The sequence below is a fragment of the Theropithecus gelada genome, chromosome 10 (genome assembly GCF_003255815.1).
Source record: "Theropithecus gelada isolate Dixy chromosome 10, Tgel_1.0, whole genome shotgun sequence".
NCBI lineage: Eukaryota > Metazoa > Chordata > Mammalia > Primates > Cercopithecidae > Theropithecus > Theropithecus gelada.
Genome location: NC_037678.1, coordinates 15,045,145 through 15,054,067, shown reverse-complemented (window position 1 = coordinate 15,054,067; position 8,923 = coordinate 15,045,145). Strand labels below are relative to the sequence as shown.

Sequence of the window (8,923 nt, the reverse complement as noted above, 5' to 3'; positions counted from 1 at the left end):
AAAGTACAAATATAAATTAAATCATATCCAAAAGATTGGATCTTATTTAATGGCTGGGCACAGTGGCTCACACCTGTAACATGGCCAGGCACAGTGGCTCACACCTGTAATCCTAGCACTTTGGGAAGCCAAGGCAGGCGGATCATGAGGTCAGGAGTTTGAGACCAGCTTGACCAACATGGGGAAACCCCGTCTCTACTAAAAATACAAAAATTAGCTGGGCATGGTGGCATGCACCTGTAATCCCAGCTACTCGGGAGGCTGAGGCAGGAGAATCACTTGAACCCAGGAGGCAGAGATTGCAGTGAGCCGAGATCACGCCATTGCATGCCAGCCTGGGTGACACAGCGAGACTCCGTCTCCAAAAAAAAAAAAAGTAACACATACAACAAAAAAGTCTATGAAACAAAGATAACTTTAAAAGCATCGCTCAATTTACTTTGTACCTTTTTTATGCAAAATATTTTAAAACAGTACATATTGTTCGGATCATACATGAAAGTTCACATCCAGACATCTTTTCTATCAAATTCTCATCCTTTCTTCATTGTCAAAATCTTAATTTTCATTCCTGGCTGGATTGTTCTTCCTTGGCAATTTTTTCTGTTACCCCACTAAAATATTTCTCACAGAAGGAATTGTGACCTTGGTATGGCAAAAAATGATCACTTTGCAGATGTGAATACCATTTGAAGAAAATGGTATTCTCCACAGGGTAATTTCTAAGAGAACTGTACAGCTCCTTGGGAGATTGTCCATGATCCCATAGTTCACACATAGACTGTCCTGGTTCTCAAATTTCTTCACCATTTCCATTGTGATCAAACGCCTTGATGTGTGACTGGAAAATTTCTGCTCGCAGTTGCTAACGAGTTTCAGGCAAGGATGCCAGGGCACGATCTCTTCAGTGTATTCAGGTGTATACACTAGTAACCAATAGACTAGTATTCCACCTAACACAAGGGTCTCAGCTGAGAAGTTTTAACAAGTCAAGAAACGTATCACTTGGCTGATAACCCAAGGAAACAGGAATGTAGCTTTCTGGATGTTTTTCTAATCTCTGTTGGTATTTCCTTTGGTGAACCTGTTCTTCTCGCAGATTCTCTGATACCATATGGAGGATCAGTAATGATTACATCAAAATGTGTACCCTTTCTCCAGAAAGATTTAGATGCATCTGAAACCAGGACATCATGGTAATACTTCTCTAAACCATATTGACAAAGATTGGCCCTAATATTTTCATCTGGTCCTCTCCATAGCTGTTTTTTCCTACTGGCCGTTCCCAAGCCTTGAACTGTGTTGTGGTCTATGTCTGTCCCATAAACATATGCACCAAAATGAGCAGATGCTATCAGGAGGTCATCTAGAAGAACTAGTTGTCAAGAAGAATAGAAAAGCTTTCCTTTGCTTTCTCAGACAGAACCTTATCCATTTGGTTGGAGTGAGTTTTGAGAAGACCCAACTTACAGTCCACTGCTGTTTCAGCAAACGGATCAGGCCGGGCGCGGTGGCTCAGCCTGTAATCCCAGCACTTTGGGAGGCCGAGACGGGCAGATCACGAGGTCAGGAGATCGAGACCATCCTGGCTAACATGGTGAAACCCCATCTCCACTAAAAAATACAAAAAACTAGCCGGGCGAGGTGGCGGGCACCTGTAATCCCAGCTACTCGGGAGGCTGAGGCAGGAGAATGGCGTGAACCTGGGAGGCGGGAGCTTGCAGTGAGCTGAGATCGTGCCACTGCACTCCAGCCTGGGCGACAGAGCGAGACTCCGTCTCAAAACAAAAAAAACAAAAAAAAAACAGATGGATCAAAGACAGTATCATTTTCTTTCACTTTCCATGGTTAACCATGATGAATGACAAACCAGCATCCATACTTGTATTTCCAACAAAGTGCCTCTTTTTGACACTGTATGACTCAATAAGCGCTCTCCGTCCATCTGAAATCCATCTACCAAAATAAATATCATGTGGCTTCTCAGGAAGGCAGTTTCGGTCCAAACCATAATAATATATGTTGTGGTTTCTTTAAGTTCACTTTTTCTTCAAATGGCAGACATTCAAGTGCATCTGTTCGCTTGATTTTTCCCTTCTTGTGTCAATGTTTTATTAAAAGTGTGAATCTTTATTTTATACATAGAGTCTGAATGTAGAAATGGAACCATCTTCTCCACAGGGTAATTTTTAAGAGAACTGTACAGCTCCTTGGGAGATTGTCCATGATCCCATAGGTCACACATAGACTGTCCATTTCATTAAATTTCTTGCAATATCTTCAGAGGGAATGCTAAGAATTTAAAATGGTGACTTTCCAGGTTTCTTGACTGCTGGCAAACTGACCTCCAAAAAACGAAAGCAAAGACTTTATTTCCTGAGGCATTCAAGCTTCAACATCAGACAATTACAATTCAGGGTTTAGCAGGCGCAACTCCAGGTGCTCCTGGATCATGAGCAGCAGATACCTGTTTACGGTTTGCACGGCAGCACCGTTGCAGTTGCCTACCGTGCACCTTCGCGGCTCGCACCAGTTCCCACCTCTTTCTCCCTCCCAGAGCAGAGTCTCCACTGAGACCAGCCAGCTGATTTTCAACGAAGGCACCAAGAACATTCAGTAGTGAAAAAACAGTCTTTTCAACGAATGCTGCTGGAAAAACTGGATATACATACACAGAAAAATGAAACTAGACTTTTATCGGTCACCATATAGAAAAGTTCAAATCAGAATGGATTAAAGACTTAAATGCAGGACCTGAAACTATAAAACTACTAGAAGAAAACATTGGGGGGAACACTTCAGGAGGACATTGCTTGGGGCTAAAGGTTTATTGGCACTGGCAACAAAAGTAAAAACAGATAAATGGGATTACCCCAAGCTAAAAAGCTTCAGTGCTTAAAACAAGCAATCAACAGAGTGAAGAGACAACCTACAGAATGGGAGAAAATATTTGCAACTATTCATCTGATAAGGAATTAATAAACAGGATACACAAAAGCTGGGTGCAGTGGCTCACACCTGTAATCTCAGTGCTTTGGGAAGCCAAGGGAGGATGGCCTGAGGCCAAGAGTTTGAGAGCAGAATATATAAGGAAGGCAAACAATCCAACAGCAAAACAATAACAACAAAGCCAAATAATCTAATTTTAAAATGGGCAAATAATCTGAATAGACATTTTTCAAAAGAAGACATATGCATGGCCAATGGGCATATGAGAAAAATGCTTCACATCATTAATCATCAGGAAATGCAAATCAAAACCATAATGAGGTACAATCTCACCCGCATTAAAATGGCTGTTACTAAAAAGACAAAATTAACAAATACTGGCAAGGAGACAGAGAAAGAGGAACTCGCTCTGTCCCCAGGCTGGAGTGCAGTGGCGCAATCTCGGCTCACTGCAAGCTCCGCCTCCTGGGTTCACGTCATTCTCCTGCCTCAGCCTCCCGAGTAGCTGGGACTACAGGCGCCTGCCACCACGCCCGGCTAATTTTTTGTATTTTTATAGAGACAGAGTTTCACCGTGTTAGCCAGGATGGTCTCGATCTCCTGACCTTGTGATCCGCCTGCCTCAGCCTCCCAAAGTCCTGGGATTACAGGCGTGAGCCACCGTGCCCGGCTGAAAGAGGAACTCTTTATATACCGTTGGGTGGGAAGGTAAATTCGTATAGCCATTATGGAATCATTATGGAGGTTCCTCAAAAAACTAAAAATGGAATTGCCATATGATCCAGAAGTCCTATTACTTGGTGAATATCCAAAGGAAACGAAATCAGTTTGTCAGTCTATCTGTACACTCATGTTTATTGCAGCACTATTCACAAGAGCCAAGATACGAAATCAAACTAAGTGTTCCTCAATAGAAAAGGTAGTATATATGAACAATGGAATATTATCCAGCCATCAAAAAGAATGAAATTTTGGCCGGGCGCGGTGGCTCAAGCCTGTAATCCCAGCACTTTGGGAGGCCGAGACGGGCGGATCACGAGGTCAGGAGATCGAGACCATCCTGGCTAACACGGTGAAACCCCATCTCTACTAAAAATACAAGAAAATTAGCCGGGCGAGGTGGTGGGCGCCTGTAGTCCCAGCTACTTGGGAGGCTGAGGCAGGAGAATGGCGTGAACCCGGGGGGGCGGAGCTTGCAGTGAGCGGAGATCGCGCCACTGCACTCCAGCCTGGGGCACAGAGCAAGACTCCGTCTCAAAAAAAAAAAAAAAAAAAAGAATGAAATTTTGTCATTCCTGGTAACGTGAATGAATTTGGAGGACATGATGTTAAGTGAAATAAGCCAGGCACAGAAAGATAAATACTGCATGTTCTTACTCCTATGTGTTAGCTGAAAAAGTTGATCTCGTAGGAGGAGAGAGTAGAATAATGGTCACTAGAGTCAGGGGAGAGTAGGATGGGAGGACAGCCAGAGGTTGGTTAACAGATACAAAAGTGCATCCAGATAGGAGGAATAAGTTCTAGTATTCTACAGCACTGTAGAGCAACTATAACAACTTATTGTATATTTCCAATTAGAAAGGCAGATTTTGCATGTTTCAAACACAAAGAAATGATAAATGTTTGAGGTGATGTATATGCTAATTATCCCTATTTGATGATTATGCATCATATACATGTATTGAAATATCACACTGTGCTGCATAAATATGCACAATTATGTGTCAATTAAAAATAATAAAAGCAAGAACGATAGCATGTTCTTAAAAAAAAAAAAAAACACTTCCAGCCTTCCCACCCAGATGTTGTCTTTGGGGTTTCTATGATGCACGATTGGGAGACACAGAACTGCAGGGGTTGGGGAAGGGCAGAGAGCATGGGGAGAGTGGACCCCACCTGGGGGAGGAGTTTCCTTTATTGCAGGGACACAATGAGAGGCGACAAAAGCAGCGTGTGGTAGACAAAAGGGATTTTAAAGAAGTGTGGCTAAAGACTGCATATCCACTTCACAGAGTGAGAAAAACAAGCAAGGAACATGAGGGCTTTTTTTTCCAAGTCAGGTCTATCAAGGTGTAATTTACATGCAGTACAATTCACTTTTGGAGGTGTACAGTTTAGTGAATTTTGATGACCGCCCACAGCCATGTAACCACCGTCACAGTCAAGATACAGAACATTTCCATTACCTTGAAAATTCCCCTATGCCCTTTTACTTAGAAGGATGTTTGCTGTTTCCTGTAACGGTGTTGAAGAATCCATCCTTACCCGAGATCAAGTAATAAAGAGAGGACAGAGAGCTGGGTGTAGAGGTGTCCAGGATACCCTCTCTCTACTCGAGCCAGTAAAAAACAAACCTGCAGTATTCATCTTTATATACACTCACAGATGTAAACACAGAGAGATACAGAGGAGCAAGCCACAAAGCCAGTCACATATCAAAGTTATGCCATTAACCTATACAGAGATTTCATAGGTTGTAGTTCCTTTTCCAGCCCCTGCTCCTGGCAACCACTGATTTGCATTAAAGATAATTCAGGCCGGGAGTGGTGACTCACGCCTGTAATCCCAGCACTTTGGGAGGCCGAGACGGGCGGATCACGAGGTCAGGAGATCGAGACCATCCTGGCTAACATGGTGAAACCCCGTCTCTACTAAAAAAATACAAAATAATTAGCCGGTCGCGGTGGCGGGCGCCTGTAGTCCCAGCTACTCGGGAGGCTGAGGCAGGAGAATGGCGTGAACCCAGGAGGCAGAGGTTGCAGTGAGCTGAGATCGTGCCACTGCACTCCAGCCTGGGCGACAGAAAGAGACTCCGTCTCAACAAAAAAAAAAAAAAAAAAAAAGATAATTCAACCTGTCTCAATTTAATTTCTGTCCCTATGGTTTTGTCCTTTTTCAGAATGTCACATACATGTAACCATACAGTGATTAGCCTTTTGTGTCTGGCTTCTTTCACTTGAGAGTCATCCATGTTGCTGCACGCATCCATCTTTGCTCCTGTTTATTGCTGAGTAATATACCAGGCACACCGCAATTTGTTTATGCATTTACTAGTTGATGGATGCTGGGGTCGTTTCCAGTTTGGGGTTGTTTTGAATAGGGTTGCTCTGAACATTCATGTAAAAATCTTCGTGTGGACATACGTTTTCATTTTTCTTGCATAAATACCTGAGTGCAGTTATTAGGTCAGGTGATGTGTCTGTTTATGAGAAACTGACAAACTGGAATTACTCTTGTTGGTGAACTGTGTTTCTTTGACTATGACCCGATTGTGAAACTGAGCCATGTGGCTCACAGCTTTACAAGAGTTGCTCTTTGTACTCTTGTTGGATGAATTTTAGCTGCATATGTTGTCTCTCCTAAAGGTATTTGCATTTTTTTTTTTTTTTTGAGACGGTGTCTCGTTCTGTCACCCAGGCTGGAGTGCAGTGGTACGATCTCGGCTCACTGCAAGCTCCGCCTCCTGGGTTCACGCCATTCTCCTGCCTCAGCCTCCCGAGTAGCTGGGACTACAAGCGCCCACCACCACGCCCGGCTATTTTTTTGTATTTTTAGTAGAGACGGGGTTTCACCGGGTTAGCCAGGATAGTCTCGATCTCCTGACCTCATGATCCGCCCGCCTCAGCCTCCCAAAGTGCTGGGATTACAGGTGTGAGCCACCACGCCCGGCCAGGTATTTGCATTTTAAACAGAAGTCAACTATTCCGTTCAACAAACACTCTCCCAAACTTCAAGTCATAGAATCGGCTTCATTCTCCATGTGAGAGGTTTCCCATGAGCCAGCAGGTTCTTGTTACCTTAGACAGGGTGCGCTCAGAACATCGTGTGGGTACCAATGAACCATATGTGTGCCTGCAACTCTAGGTAGATGAATCCCCTGAGTACTTCAACATCCAGGATTCTGCCAGGCAGAGGAAACGGCTCTGGAGGGAAGAGGCTGCCGGAGTGGTCCTCCTCTAACACTGTCCCTTGCTGTTTTTGTTCAGGTCTTGCGTTCTTTCTTTAGACTCCACTTCTGTCACCAGTGCAAAGCAAGCATCTTTTAGAGACAAAGGAGCGTTGGACAAAAGGTCCCCAGGGAAACCTCTTTCCTGTCTCTCAGACTCTTCCATTCAGATGAGGGCAGAATCAGATTGGAAGGGGCTATCAAGAGAACTGTTTTACTTCATGAATCTTCCTTCCTTCCTCCCTTCTTTCCTTCCTTCTTTCTTTTCTTTTCTTTTTCTTTTTTCAGAGGAAATCTCACCCTGTTGACCGGGCTGGAGGGCAGTGGCACAATCTCAGCTCACTGCAACCTCCGTCTCCTGGGCTCAAGTGATTCTCGTGCCTCAGTCTCCTGAGTAGCTGGAATTACAATCACCCACCATCACACCCGGCTAATTTTTGTATTTTTCATACAGACGGGGTTTCACCGTGTTGGTCAGGCTGTTCTCAAACTGCTGACCTCAGGTGATCTGCCCACCTCAGCCTTTCAAAGTGCTGAGGTTACTGGTGTGAACCACTGCGCCCGGCTCGTGAATGTCTTTGACTCCATCTGCTTCTCTATACCCCCACAGTGTAAGCCTCCCATTGACACACGAGCTAAAAAGGAATGATTTAGGCAGCTAGTGAGGGTAAGAGAGTCCTCGCTAAGGCTTCCCTTTTAACAAAAAGCAGTCCCCAAATCATTTCTTTTCTAACAAAAAGCAGCCTGTAAAATCGAGCTGCAGACATAGATAAGGAAGCTGGAAACTTGCACAGGTGAATGCTGGTAGCCGTGCCAATAGGAAAAGGCTATCTGGAAGCCAAGTATCTTCAACATGGAGGCTCCTTTTTCCCTTTTCTTTGTCACGAGGTGTACAGAAAGAAACGGGGAACACGGAGCCAACCAGGTGGAGGACCTATCTGCATAATAAAAGTTTAGGGGCCAGGCGCAGTGGCTCACCCCTGTAATCCCAGCACTTTGGGAGGCCGAGGAGGGAGGATCAGTTGAGGTCAGGAGTTCGAGACCAGCCTGACCAACATGGAGAAACCCTGTCTCTTCTGAAAATACAAAAATTAGCCAGGCATGGTGGCATGTGCCTGTAATCCCAGCTACTTGGGAGGCTGAGACAGGAGAATCACTTGAACCCAGGAGGTGGAGGTTGCAGTGAGCTGGGATCACACCATTGCACTCCAGCCTGGGTGACAGAGCAAGATTCTGTCTCAAAAAAAGATTAGGGTGGGGAAGCCAGCTTCTTCCCGAGCTATGTAAATGGAACACCTGGTTTGACCAATCTTCTGGGCCCTATGTAAATGAGACACTGCCTCCTCAAGCTCATCTATAAAACCTGGTACATTTCACCATGGAACTGGAACACCCACTTGGGAGCTCCTCTTTCTCTGCAGGAAGGAGAGCATTTCTCCTTCTTTTGCCTATTTAAACCTCTGCTCTTAACCTCACTCCTTGTGTGCCTTGTGTATTCTTGTCCTTGATTTCCTTGGCTTGAAGCAATGAACCTCAGGTGTGACCGCAGACGACCCTGGTGGGTGCCTCACTGACCTGCTGCCTTCTATTCTCGGTCCATCTTCTGGTCTCCACGTGGCAGCCAGAGGAGCTGCTTTATTTTAAGGTTTTGATTGATTGATTTAAATTGGTAAACACATGGTTCAAAATTAGAAAGGTACAAAAGTGTAGGCAGAAAAAAGTCTCCTTCCACCTCCCCCCGACTTTTTTTAAGAGACAGGGTCTCACCATGTTGCCCAGGCTGGTCTCAAACTTTTGGCCTCAAGCGATCCTCCCACCTTGGCCTCCCAAAGTGCTGGGATTACAGGCATGAGCCACCGTGTGTGGCTGAGATATATATTTTTAGACACACATACACACACACACACACACACACATACAATGATCATGTCATTCCTCTGCTGATAGCCATTCAATGGCTTCCCATTTCATTGAGGATAAAACACCAACTCTATAATAAGGTCCTAGGGTCAGGCTCGAGCAGCCCTG

At 44.7% G+C, this 8,923-nt stretch overlaps 1 pseudogene; it reads right to left on the bottom strand.

Annotated features, from left to right (window-relative positions):
* Window positions 1-565: 565 nt before the first annotated feature.
* Window positions 566-8,923, bottom strand: part of LOC112632368 — a 39,439-nt pseudogene continuing 31,081 nt past the window's right edge.